The 13987-nt window shown below is 43.6% G+C and overlaps 1 long non-coding RNA gene across 2 annotated transcripts in view; it reads right to left on the reverse strand.

Moving 5' to 3' along the window:
• LOC128755897 (uncharacterized) overlaps positions 1-13987 on the reverse strand; it is a 46052-nt gene that overhangs the window by 3714 nt on the left and 28351 nt on the right. For both annotated transcript variants that reach the window (XR_008414184.1, XR_008414183.1), the window contains exons 2-5: positions 1107-1647; positions 902-1015; positions 718-816; positions 165-243 (exon numbers count right to left, since the gene is read on the reverse strand). This is a non-coding gene — a long non-coding RNA (uncharacterized LOC128755897). The remainder of the gene's footprint in view (positions 1-164; positions 244-717; positions 817-901; positions 1016-1106; positions 1648-13987) is intronic.

A 13987-nucleotide genomic window follows, 5' to 3' on the forward strand; every position in this document is an offset into this window, starting at 1 on the left:
CAGCAGATTTAAAACATGATGGCTAAAAGGATTCATCGCTAAAAAGAGAACATCAGCGACAGATAAATAAATCACCACCCATTTCCTGATGCTGTTACATTGAAAACTCCATCTCAGTGGTCGTAAAGTGAAACAGAGATTGATCTTGTCGCTGCTGGACTGACCTTATCTCAGCTGACAGCCATCATGGACTGGCGTTGCTTCTGTGTGGGACTCCCGGCCGTCAACCATCTCCGACCCGAGCTGACAGATAAAGACATCAGAGGCTGAGGTTCAAGGCCGCGGTCGACCCCAGCGCCGCCATCTCCGGGGGCCGGTTCCGACTTGTCGATGGGCTCCGATGGAGACCTTGACGTCTCATCTTTAATTCCCACTATGAGTTTTCTCCATTCAGGTGAAGAGACTCTGACGCAAGCTGAATGATGGGTGAATTAAAACCTACCCGCTGAGGCCAACAGGCAGATGACCCCCGCGGACTTGTTGCTATCGATATTTGAGCTCATGGTGGTGTGAAGGATGAGGAGAAGGGCTTTGGAAATGTAATTCCTACACACATATTCCTCATTAATTTACTGTGATAAATCCTAATGAATGGATTAAACAACCGGCTTAAACCCTGTGGAAAATGACCCACTGAGCCGACTGGGACCTCGGATTATAAAGCTGTGATACAATATCCGCAGCCATTCACTCGTATTTGCATTGATATTTCCTCACCATGTTTTATTCATCCGCGCTTTTCGTCCATCTTGAGGGATGGCAGCGCTGGCGACTCCAAACTGCCGTGTCCTTCTAAAGGTCTTTGAATCCAGAATTCTTTAAGGTCCAAGAACAAATATTCAGTGCAGGAAACTTTTAAACAAAAGCTCCGAGAAGCCCGAGCCAGAAGTTTAGAGCTGACCCTGAGTGGGAGTCCAGCAGAGATGGATTCCACAGCGCTGGGGCAGATGCTCTCCTTCAGTTTAAATGCTAGTTGTGTGATCGGGAGGAAGGAGATGGGTCAGCATGGAAACCCCTGAAGGGAAAGGCAGAAGTAGGTGGCTCATTGAGGTGGCAAACAGGTTTGGGTTTCAAAACTCCAAGTCTTATTCACATCTCTGACTCACCTGGGGAGTTCCTGCGGCGAAGCGCTGGACGTCCACCAGGAGCCCGCAGCTCTAATATTGCAGCGATGATCTTGATTTCTCTAACCTTTCGCTCCTCAGATATTCATGTCTGCTCTGCCGTGAATGTTAATGCAGGCTGCTGCTTTCTTCTCCGGCTGTAACCAGATAATGGACTTATGCATAATAATGTTTGGGCGGTGGATAATTTTATTTTTCCAGCCTCTCTTTGAGACTCGATTGCATCCGAATGCGATTACACGTGCTTTTTTTTCTCGCTGGCCCTCCAAAGTTTGAGCAATTTCATATATGCTGATTCCCTTTCTCATTTCAGGACGATGAAATGAGTGGAGATGGTGCCGCCGTGGAGGCATGGAATGTGAGACCGTCTCACGAGCCAGACTCTGCAGAGACGTTCTTTAGATGCAGGATCAGTTCGCAGGTGGCCAGGCGCACGTGGATGAGCAGAGGAGATGCATCGCACACAACCAGCTGAGGAAAAGCAGCTGTTGAAGGTGGTGGGCTCCAAAGTCATTTATATACACTGCAAGCAGATAAAAGAAACTTTAGAAGTCTGAGATACGTAATCGTATTTTAAGCATGCATTTCTTATTTTTGGCGTTCAACTTTTCACAAAAAGCCTGACCCAGCAACGGTTAAGCAGATGAGGATAGATAGATAGACTTTTCACTAAAATCTTCTCTCAAATATAATGTCTTTTGTCTACAATACACAAGAAATCTTAACTTTAGTTAAGAGTTAAATAACTGGAGAAATGTATGAATAGATATTTGACATCGCTGACTCTGTCTCATCAAAATAAAACTTAATCTAAATAATAATAAAACTTATTTCAAGCACGTCAGGATACAGCCATGTCACAACTCACCAGCAAACAGTCATTTATTTCACCATCTTAAGATGTTTTCTGCTTAAATTTAGTACATTGTAGCTAACCAGGCAGCCTGTGGAGCAAAGGATTATGGGAGCAGGGATGAGGAGTAAAAATGGATACTTGGGATAGTTGTGTGAACGTTGTGTGTCTTATGCGGGATGTTTCTGTCGAGCGTTAATGTTAATGCGTTAATGTCCCTTTCTTACAAATAAAGTTAGCAACGTGAGTTTGAACGATATGTGTCGATAGCACTTGTGTTCTGTCACTTCATGCAACAAGTAGAGAACTTAAGCGTCTAGGTGTCGGTCACTTTAACTTCTGAGTGCTTTACCTTGTTTTGAGATGTCTTTTATGCAGGATGTTTCTTTGAAAAATTCTTATTTTATGGTGAGGAAACTTGCTTCAGATTTACTTTATTTTACCTAAACTAATATCCAGGCATCTCCCTTTGCTTTTGGTGTTCATTATCTTCTTACTAGTCTTGAAACAGATACTCATTTTAGTAATTTATATTAGTTTCAACAGCTCACTTTCAGGCTAATTTCAAGTACAGTGGTACCACGGCTCTCGACTACAATCCATTCCAGAAGTGATTTTTTTGAAATCTGAATGGATTTTTCCCATGACAATGAATGGAAAAAGAAACAATGCGTTCCAAGCCTTAATATAATCTTTTGTAGTAGTGAATGTAGAGTGTGTGCTGCAGGTGGCTGTTCCTCTATGTGTGTGGCCGCTGCATGTGGGAGGGGTTGCTGAGTGAGTGACGTCTCTCCAGAAGTGAAGAGGTGCCCGGTGCGTGTCCAGCTCTGAATGTGCGCTTCTGTGCAGTTTGGCTGTGACAAAGTCATAAACCAAGTCACGCTCTGTCCCAGACTGGCCTCATCCCTGTCCCAGCTCCAGCCCACAACAGGACATCAAACCCTGGAGTGAGCGCTCCAGCACCTCCCCTGTGACACTCTACCATGGTCCAGTGTGGAGACAGGAAAGGTTTTATGAAGAAAAAACAGTCAGTAAATGTAGCTAACGGGACACGTCTGCATACAGAGGCTGCGTTATACACGATAACAAAGCGCCTCGTGGGTCAGCTGCTCGATCCGCGCACCTTGTTTTTTCCAGCTTTTTTGGGGGGAGTTCAAGGGCTGGATTTTCGTTCGAAATCCGATGCAAAAAAATTGCAAAATTTTTGTTCGAACTCCGATTTGTTCTAAGTCCGGGACATTTCAAAACCGAGGTACCGCTGTACTTATGATCTAGAATTCAGCATACGGTGCTTATTTCTAAGTTACGCACTTTCACCATAGAATTCTTATTTCTAGTCCTGAGCTTGTTTCAAGATACATGGACAGATAATTTCACACACTTCAAGCACTTTTATGCTTGATACCTGCGTTAAAATCTTACATTCAGAGTGCACTTTTTTTTGCAGTGTATGTCTTATAATAAGAGAATTGTTGCAAGAAGTCGGGTGGTGAACAATAAAGTTCAGATGCAATCGTTCTGAGATTTTCCTCCTCCAACCTGTTGCACATGTCTCCGCCCCCTTTTGCTCAACGGGAAGAGGCGCGTACTCTTCTGCTGCAGCATCATACCAAACATGACTTGGCGACATTTGTCGCGGTACTCGCACTTAAGTGGTCAATATTTTACGCTAAGGGAGTGAGAACAGGTTGCACATTCCCGTCCACGCAGAGCAGTGGAATCCCTAGCATTTCTTCCTTAACAACAGTAGAGTTTCTGGATGTGGACCAACACTGGGCCCCGTCTCAGCAAGAAACTGCAGCAGTTGTTGCACTTCTATATTTTCACATTTCTACAAGTCTAAAGAGCCAGAGAGCTTCACGCCTCCTCTGCCTCATTCGTACGACACATTCGGACATTTGTGGCTCTACTTTAGATAAAACCATCAGCTACTGCGGCAAACTTCTCGCCGATAAAACCTCAAGAGATAATAACACGCCGTCCACAAATCTGACAGCGAAAGACGGGCTGCTATTGGAGCGACTTTCAAAGCAGTAAAGCCACTGCGGCTGCCCTCAGCCGCTCTCCTGTTTGTGACTGCTGTCTTGCTGTGATTTGACAAGCTGAGCCTTCCGCGAGTCTGGTGAAACGCTGGAGAGCCGCGTGAAAAGGAGCTGAAGGTGCACATGAGGATGGCGAGTCGGCACGTGGGCTTGAAAACATGAATTCCTGACGCTGAAACGGCTTTCACACTGATAATCTTTCTAGGCAGACGAGCGTCAAAACAGAAAGTTTGCTGCAAACACTTCAGAAAAGTAACTAGCCGAGAAGTTACTGTGGCCACCGGCTGAAGGCTTTAGCAAACAGGTTAATAGATACGCTAACCTTTTGTGGTTGGAGCTGCAGCCTCATGGCAAGAAGGTTGCAGGTCGAGTCCGGTTTGCTAGTGAACCTGGGAAATTTCCTTCCGCCTGGAGTTTGTATATAGGCGCTCCAGATTCCTCCCACAGTCCGAATGCAGAGTACATGTACATGGCAGCTACACGCCGATACGCGTCGGTCTGTCCAAATAAAGTGGGGGTTTGGATTTTGGGATTAAGCAGCTGCTGATAAATCCCAAGACAAATGACAGGACTATGAACGCACCACTGACTGCTCACACTCTCCAGACGCCAATTAACTTTGGGACCAAGTCTAACAAAAGTTCTTAATCTTTTCTCAGTGCTGGTTTGCAAATAAATAGTTTTGTCGAGTCTGATGAGAAAATTAATCCCAGCAAAGAATGTTTGGGTAACAAGTTGTTTTTTTTTTTGCTGTTCAGTGAAGAAAGAAACTTAATTTAGCATGATAATTCAAGTATCTAACGCCACAATGTGACGGGAAACAACACCGGGATAATTCAAATGAGATTCGCAGCCACGGAAAATGGATGTTTTGAATTCTTTACGGTGATCAGAGAGTGTGTGACAGCAGCGAAACCTCAGAAAGAACGGCTTTAATATCCCGTCCTCCCAACACCAGGGATATATAGTGGTTCGATGTGGGTCCGTACTGCAATCTGAGTCTGAACCACATCGTAACAAATGAGGGTGAGAATGAGAGGACGATGATGGCTCCACAGAAACATGTGGAAATGAGCTGCGTGTTCAGGACCGAATCAAGACCGAGACCAGGACAAGGCCAAGACCAAAAAGACCACTGAAACATTGTGACTGAACCGAAACATACCGGAGGTTACCAACTCTAATCGCACTGTGTGACCTGAAGGGCTACCATGAGTTCGGAATCCTCTCATACACCTATCACACGACCGATTGTTCAATATTTACCAATGCTGTAGCAAGAAAGGAAACACAAACTCAAATGTTATAATAAATATATAATGCTGCAGGGACCAGGTTGGTGATCCCTGCTGTATTCAAAACAAAAAACATCTCAAATGGTCGGATGTGAGCTTGGGAATTACACACCTCAGGCATTTTGAAAAATTCACAGCAACTATCAGCCGACTCGGGATCAAAAACCTTGGAAATGTTGTGTTGAGACCAAGTCTGGTTGAGTTCTGCAACAGTACAAAGTGATGAGGACTCCCTGGGTCCAGAAACATGACATTTAATCCAGACTCATTTATGATCTTGTCCTTTCCAGTAACCAGAATCACCCTCAAATGTAAACACTCACGACTGTCACTACTATCAATTGGAAAAGAAAGTTAAAATAGCAAGTAAAACGTGTTTAAAAACAGAATTAAACCTCATTCTTGGAGATCAATAAAAAGTGGTGTTCTAGACCATGACTCAGGAAGCCTTTACTTCACACCTAACACTGGACTCATGCCGAATCTGGTTGCATCTGGATCCTGACCACAGTGCAGTGACTCACACCAGATCTGTTTTCTTTCCGGTGGCGTGACAAGGCTTCACTTGTTCACCAGTTCACCCAATCTCTTTGTCCAATGTGTCAAGTCTCACATGCTGATGGGTCAGTACGCAAGTGTTGATGTATCCAGTGTTGATCGCTCAACCCCAACTTGATCGATCTGGCCGTGTGATCCAGGAAAAAACTTGCAGTGCCGCAGCAAGTTCAATTCAATGCAACGCTGCGTTGGCTTGCTTTGAATCTATATGTGGAACAGCACACGCACCGCATCCCAATGTAAGAGAGTGAGTCGAGTCACTATGGTGTTCCAAATGTTTACAATAGTGGTGGGTAGATGAGGTATCATGAAACAGTGTCACTACACTAGATGGCATGTCCTCATGTATCACAATCCTCACTGGTCGTCCTCCTCTTCTCCATCTCCAACGTTCTTGGTCCAACTCTGTCTCTCCTCTCCACGCGTCCAAACCTCCCGAACTTGGTCTCCAAACTTCTCCACATGTCCCTCTGATACCACTCATTTCTGATCTCGTCCTTTCCAGTGACTCCCAATGAGTGCCTTCATCTGTGACTCTTCTGAAACATGCCTCACGACAGCACTCACAACTGTCGAACCACCACATTCATAATCAGAATTGACTTCATCACTGAAGCATTTACCGTCCTCTGGAAGAGCAATATCGGCAACATCTCCTTCTGAAACATCGCTTCATCATCTTTGATGAGCAGCAACCTATCGAGGCGTCTTGTTATCCGCCTGCCAAAGACAAGCGACGGCGCGGCTCCATCAGCGTGTGACGGTGAACTTGTTAGCAGGGGAGGTGACAACTTCATCGCGTTTCATCATTAGCATACAGCGCTCGCCGGCTCGGCGTCAACAATATCAAAAGGTGACGGAATAAATCTGCTGGAGTCTGGTGTTCACTTCAGATCAGTCGACAACTTCATCTCCACTGACGGAGCGGCGCACACGTTAGCAATGCTAACCACCATGATGCTAGACTTGTTGATGGGCGACGGGCGGAGTGCTGGACTCAGTATTTGAACACGTGAACGCTAGTCAGTGTGCCATGAGTGGGTGATCTCTGGCACTCTAGTTTCCTCCCGCGCTTCATAAAAACACAGTCGGAATGATAAAGAGAAGGGAGAGAAGAGAAATATGGAGGCAACTGATAATAATGCTATAAACTCATGAGTCCAATGGCTGTAGGAAACCTGAACTGCAGAATCCAACACATCTCAGTGAGGGCTTCTCGGGGAAACACTGGGAATCGGTTTTTCATTGTAAAGTTGCATGTGTTTTATTCCAGCAAAAAATGATAAAGGCCTTCAAATCTTTCAATTTAGTATGTGAGCGCATGTTTGAAGGCTCATGAAACTTAACATGCTCCAGAAACACTCGGCAGTTGGTTCAGATGAAAAATGTATTCAAACGTTCAAATGTGCTGCGAAGCGGGTGCAAAGAGGAAAATGTGACGAGTTATTCTCAGCGCTGCATCACAGGAGAGAAGTTGGAGCCTGCAAGTCACATTACTCTGAACTGGAGCCACAAGCCGAGGCATAGTTTTGGACTTTTCAGAACCCTGGAGAGCTCCACTGCTAACTGTGACCAGCTGGATGATGAGTCAGTTATCACTTGTTTTAACTCGAACTTTTGCACTTGTTTAAATATTATTATCAAAATGTATTGGGCTTTATGCTGTGCATTTCCACTCCAATTTTTTTTTTTTTCCCTCACTTCCAACCTTTCATCAAGTTTGTTTTCATGTACTGAATACAGAGCACAGTCACTAAAATTAGATTTTTTTTTGCCCTTAAATGTCAACTTTGTCTGACAATTATTGCGGCACTATGAATGAACGAATGTTTATTTCCACCCCTTCTTAACACACAGTAAGACAAAAGTAAAGTTTCAGTTAAATCAGTTTACTTTCCTGGTGGACATTCACTAGACCACTCTATTTTCGATATCCTTTTTTTCTATTCCCCGATTCAAGCTGGCAGGAGACAGAGGCCACAGTGTGCTTGAATAAATGTAATACACCAGTCAGTGCTCAAAAATATATGTCCAACAGTGACGCAAGTAGGGTAGCAAGGGTAGCGCTTCACATGAAATAAAGATGGAGGTTGGGGTTAGGTAAACCATGGGATGGAGCTCCTTTCCTTCTACACCAAACAACTTGGTATTTAAAGCTCCTCAAACGGCCATGTGTTTCTGCATCCCTCACCCTACACGGAAAGTATATTATTTATTGAAACACCAATGTGTCAACATGCACTGCTGAAGGCGTCAGTATAGGACGCAAAAGTCCACTTTCCCAACGTCAACATATCACACCATGGAAGTGAGGATGGGTTGAGAGAACCATAGACACGGATGAAGAGACAAAAGCGGAGAGAGAAAGTGGTTTACCAAAATAAAAGCAGAAAGAAAGTGATCCTGACGTTGTTGTTCTTCTTCTAGTAGAGCAGAGGTGGGCAGTTAAATTTCCTAAAGGGCCACATTATAAACTGTAACTATTGTAAGGGGCCATCATGCCCCATGAAAGGCGGCGATGGCTTTGGTACATGACGAAAAAATCGTAAGGAAATGAACCATAAAAGATTAAATGGAAGCAAGGATATTAAGAAGTGTAAATATGGCATGAAACCTATTAAAAAATATATATATTTTAATAGAAATCAACAAAAATATGCACCAAACATTGAAGATGAAAAGGCAATTTATTTCAAAATATCTTTTTAATTTTCTTTCGACAATTTTGGAGGGAAATACTAATAACGAACAAAAAAAGAAACACAAATGACTGGCTAAAACGGAACCAGGATTAAAAAATTATGAGTTATAAGTTATATAACTATAAGTTATAAGAGGGCCACAAAGACACAGTCAAGGGGCCGCATATGGCCCCCGGGCCGCACTCAGGTCTGTAGTAGAGGCACCAAAATCATCATGTTAAGATAAGTAGGAACCCTAAAATACGACAGAGGATTGGGGCCACACATAAGATAGAAAAAAACCATTACGTGATTCAAGTCGTAATATTACGAGATTAATCTCGATTATACGATTATATTATGTGATTAGTCCGACACTGCTCTGCCTCCGTCACAATGAACAACGTACGGCCCCTTGTGAAGCTGTATTTCGGTGGTGACATCAACGTGCCGTTCAATGGGGTTTTGTCATTACGCAGGAAACAATAAGGATAATCCTAAAGATGTTGGATCAGTAGGGAACGGCACGTGGAGCACCGGCGAGCAAGGTGTCTCCGTTACGAGATTAATGTCGAAGTTGTAGTACATGATTAAAACAGTAATATTACAAGTTAAATCACATATTTTTTGTGTGTGTGTACTAACATCATGCTTCTTCTGCCTTTTATTTTGTTTTTTATAGAGGAAATTGCTTCATCACATTGGGGGTATTTTGACCTGAAACACACCTTTCTGCGTGAAATGTATCGTTATATAACCGTTTGATCTCACCACCAAAACTGAGCTTGTGAATACCATCCATCAAACAGGAGGGAGAAAAAAAAATGTCCCCATGAACTGTTGTGCTGACGCGGCTCCTTCAAAAAACCCAAACCAAGAACGAGAATCCTTTTAACGTCAATGACGGCAGAAAGTCTGACACTGACGTTATGTGATGTGCCACAGACGTGGCGGTAAAAGCCTTTCAGCCGAAGGTTGCGCAAGCTGACGGAGACATCTGATGAAAGACACGAGGAGAGTCAAGCCAGGAGATCAAAGTGCGTTTGACTTTTTTCCTCCTCAGGTGCCGACGTTGTCTTATTTGTTGCATGTCCTGGAAAGTCGGTGCCACAAGGAGAAACACTGTAACAATGGACTCATTCACCACTTCTCCTTTTTGCCGTAAAAAACTGATTTACAGCCCCCCGACCTGCTCGACAGCCTCATATCCCTTTTCCGAATGGTCTCCCGTGTTTTAATGGCTCAGCAGTTCCCATGTGTGATTGTGACGGCTGATCAAGTCACGCCGTCATCTCAACTGTAACAGTGATGGATTGCAGCGAGGAGCTGCCTACCAGTCGAAGGGTTAAATGAAACGGCATTGCCAAGGAGATGAATGGCCACGGGCTTGTGACCGTCATATTGCAGATCACAGAGACGGGTGTGACTATGTCTCTGCGGACCCACATGCTAATGAGAATCAAGCAGCAGATGAAGCGTGGAACTCCTTTGGTTTTCACATTCAGGGATCGACACAGTAGTTCCATCTTTGTTTGCCTCATGATACGGGTTCAGAAAAGAAAACAAGTGTGCAACGGTTTCAAAAATATTGGGAGGTTTTTGCTCCGAATCACACGACAAAGGGCTTGAAATGAGACGAACAAGTTCCACTTTAACTGCAGACTTTCATTTAAATCTGAAGCCATTTGTATCCACACCATCATACATACATCATGGTATCTATATGAACTGGTCTCTACTAAAGATGAGTACAGTACATCTGCTTGTTTTGCAACATGAACTGCTTAATACTGTCACCAAAAACAGGGTCTGGGCAAATATTGAAAAAAATATGCCAAAAACCGAACAGAAATACTAGGTTACATACCATGTTTGATGCACAATTCTGAAATAAACCAAAAAAAAACATTTTGGAATGTCACACAAAGTGACTTATTGATCAGGCTGGATGAAAAAAAAATACCCATCCAGGCCAATACCGATAACCATTCCTACTTTCGACACAGTCTCTGCACCGTCTAGACTACAACACTACTCCAAAGAGCCCTCACCATCAGTAAACCGAGACACTGAGGGGGTGAGAATTCAAAATACAAATATGAAATAGTTAAACAAGTGGTGACCAAATGAGCAGTTGGGAACCTTCTGAAAAAGCGAGACCACACAGGTGGACCACAGAGATGAGCTTAGGTGGATCATGCAAGAACTGCCAGGTGAAGACAACCCCCTTCAAAGGACTCTCTTGGAGATGTGATGTCAGTGAAAGCCAAGAGTAACCAGGGGCTTCAGTGCAAGATGTAGCCCAGTGTTGAAAGTCATGCAGGGCAGATAAGAGTTCGCCAAACACCATCTAAAACGTCTTGTGAGTTCCAGACGGATGAGATGAACTGGCCAAAGTGTTATGGCGTGGGCATGTGTTGCTGCAAATGATCTGGTTCTGTTGCATTCATTGGTCATGTGTCAAAAGCAGCAGTCTGAATTCTGAAGTCTTTCTGTGTATTTTATCGGCTCATGTTCCAGCCGAGTGCGTCAGGACTTATTGGATTTTGCTCCACAGTGCAGATGGACAATGACCTGAAGCGTACAGCGAAAGCCAGCAGTCAATCATCCGACATGAATCTCAATGAGCCTGAGTCTCACTTGCTTAAGACAAAACTGGAGGGAAAGTGCTCTGAGAACGAGCAGGAACTGAAGACACTTGCAGTACAACATCATAGTAACATCATACCCTTTTCCAACTACCGACTGTACAACGCACCAAAATATTAGCCACACCCACTAAATTTAAGAAGGAAACTAGATCATGTCCATTCATAAGCCACAGCCGCAGGTGCAGTGGTGCTGTCTGCGCTGTAGAAAGGTCAGTGGTGCTTAAAAATACAAATCACTTCTGAACCAGTTTTGAAAACAGGTTCCAGCATGGAGACTGACTCATGAAACAAATGTTCTGAATTTGAATCATCAACATCAACAGAAAGGTCAGTGGTGCTTAAAAATACAAATCATTTCTGAACTAGTTTTGAAAACAGGTTCCGTTTTCTTGACATTAATAGGCTCAAAATGCGCTGTTTCCCCCCACGTGTCCCAAGTTCTGACACCACAGCCGGTCTCAGCTGCTGCTTCTCTCCTCTGGTCCTCCAAGCGATCGGCTCTGTGGGTGGACCTTCAGACACGCAGGCGAAAACAACACATTTTAATCGCTTTAAGGTCAATAAAACACCTGTCATTTCATTGGTTTGATGTGACGAGTCTCAATATTTTGGCAGCTCTTTAGCCTGTAAAAATCCAAATATTAGCCGCGTTGTTATATAAGACGCAGGGTTCAAACCTCAAGAAAAAAAGCTGCCACTTATAGTCGGTAAAACAGTAAATCACTAGCGCATACAATCTATTTACTGGTGGTTCATAACTGAGACTTGCATTTTAATAGCAAAAGCAAATTGACACTAGTAATGCAATACACCCCAACAATCCTGCGTTAACAGTAGCATTTAAGTCAATGCCTCGCATAGTCACGTGAAACCTGAAAGCGAGAGACAGTTTTATCTGCCAGTTGGCAAATGATGCCTTGTTGGATATTTTACCGCCAGCATAAAGAATACATGTTGCTCAGAGGCACTGAGTTTTATCTCCCACTTTCTTGCCGCCGTCATCAGTGCTCACACTCATTCCAAAGTGGTCCACTAGAGCAGACCAACTCGATGCCACAGGTGCGTCCCCAAACTCTGCCGGTCGTCTATGCTCACCATCGCCTCAACACACCACCCTTCCCAACCTTCCTGTGGCGGCGCAGTGATTCTTGACCATAGGGCCGCGAGCGCCCCCTAGAGGGCTGCTAGAGGTTTTTATGTTTTACATCTCTGGGCCGTGAGATGGTCAGTATCAATACACTTGCCATGTATGGTGGCAGTAGTGAGTCACTGAACTTGACTTGACAGCTGCAAATTCGTGATAGTTAACAACTATGGAGAAGTTCTTGAAAAGAAAAAAATGATAAAGGAAGTGATGTCACCTCCAACATTAGAACATTTTATGGCAATACTTTCATTTCCACTTTACTCATCATCTGTAGAGTTTATTTATGAAAAAGAAAATATTTTGTTTAAATGTCGTTTTATTATTTTATTCAGAATTTTATTCATGGTGTACAGTTTTCTTCAGTTTTTCTCAACAGTTTTTCTTCTTTTTCTTTAGTGAATTTGGTGAACATGACTTGCAGCTGTTTCTGCTGCCGGTTGGACTTTTCCATGACAAATATCTTGGCGCTCATCACATGGTTTCACAAGGTTTTGGTTCGTATGGTAATTCAACACAAGTGAAATCAGAAATCACACTAATGAATCAGTTCTGGTACTTGAATGGGCCCCATTTGTTCTGGGAAAGGTGGCCCCCGGGATCAGACAGGTGAAGAAGCCATGGTCTAGTGTGTTCACAAACTTATCAAAATAAATGAAAAATCCATTTCAAATCATCACTTTTCATCTGAGCACAGTTTAGTGATGAAATCTGAATAAATATGCTGCAGTTTCTCTTGACTTCCTGTGAGCAATACAGTGAAACCGCGCAGCTCTGATGCTTTAAATGAATGCACATCTGTCTGCTGCTGAAAAGACATGTAGGAGGGTAAATAAAATATTGAAAAAGTTCCCCCTGCGTGCAGCCTCATGGGCACACGATCAAAGATAACGCTCTTCATCTGCAGCTAGACTGTATACAGGCCTCACTGACACTGTGCCAGGAGGTTGTATACAATAGTTGCTTGATAACGTGAGCGCCACGCTTGCTAGGCTTTTGGGAAAAAAGGATAAATCTTTATCAGGATTTTTCCTCTCCCGAAAGCTACTTAGGAAATTTTCACACTTACACAAAGGCCTCCTTCAGACGTTCTTATCGTCACTCTCTGCTATCTTTCAGCGTTGTTTTTTTTTTCCTCTCCCTCCAAATAATATTTTCTTTTGTATGACTTTAATGTATTCCTAGCAGAGGAGAACTGGCAGAGGATCAAGATCAAGCAGTCCAGGAAATATCAAATAAATCCCTGCTGCTCTGCAGGCGTGCCGCCTCGGACAAAAGTCAAGAACGTGTTCTATACATCCAGGAGGCGCGTGAAGGTTTCCCAGACGTGATGGATTCGATTTTCTGAATGAAAAGAGCACATCCATCACATGACAGTGATAGAGGGTCGGCGGGGAGGATGGAGAAGGTGATAAATAAGATTCATCTCCATCATTTAGGCGCATGTTAACTGCGCGTAAGCGACTGTCTTCTGTCTGAATTGATGATTCCAGCACAGAGAAAGCTGGGTTTATATTTGCACTGAATGCAACAGAGTTAAGTGATTCTGTCGCTAATGCAGACAAAGAAACACACCTACAGAAATACAAGGCAGCATTTTTTAGTGCCTTATTTAGAGGGCCCTTCAGAATTGATGTCT

The sequence above is a fragment of the Synchiropus splendidus genome, chromosome 3, assembly GCF_027744825.2.
Source record: "Synchiropus splendidus isolate RoL2022-P1 chromosome 3, RoL_Sspl_1.0, whole genome shotgun sequence".
NCBI lineage: Eukaryota > Metazoa > Chordata > Actinopteri > Syngnathiformes > Callionymidae > Synchiropus > Synchiropus splendidus.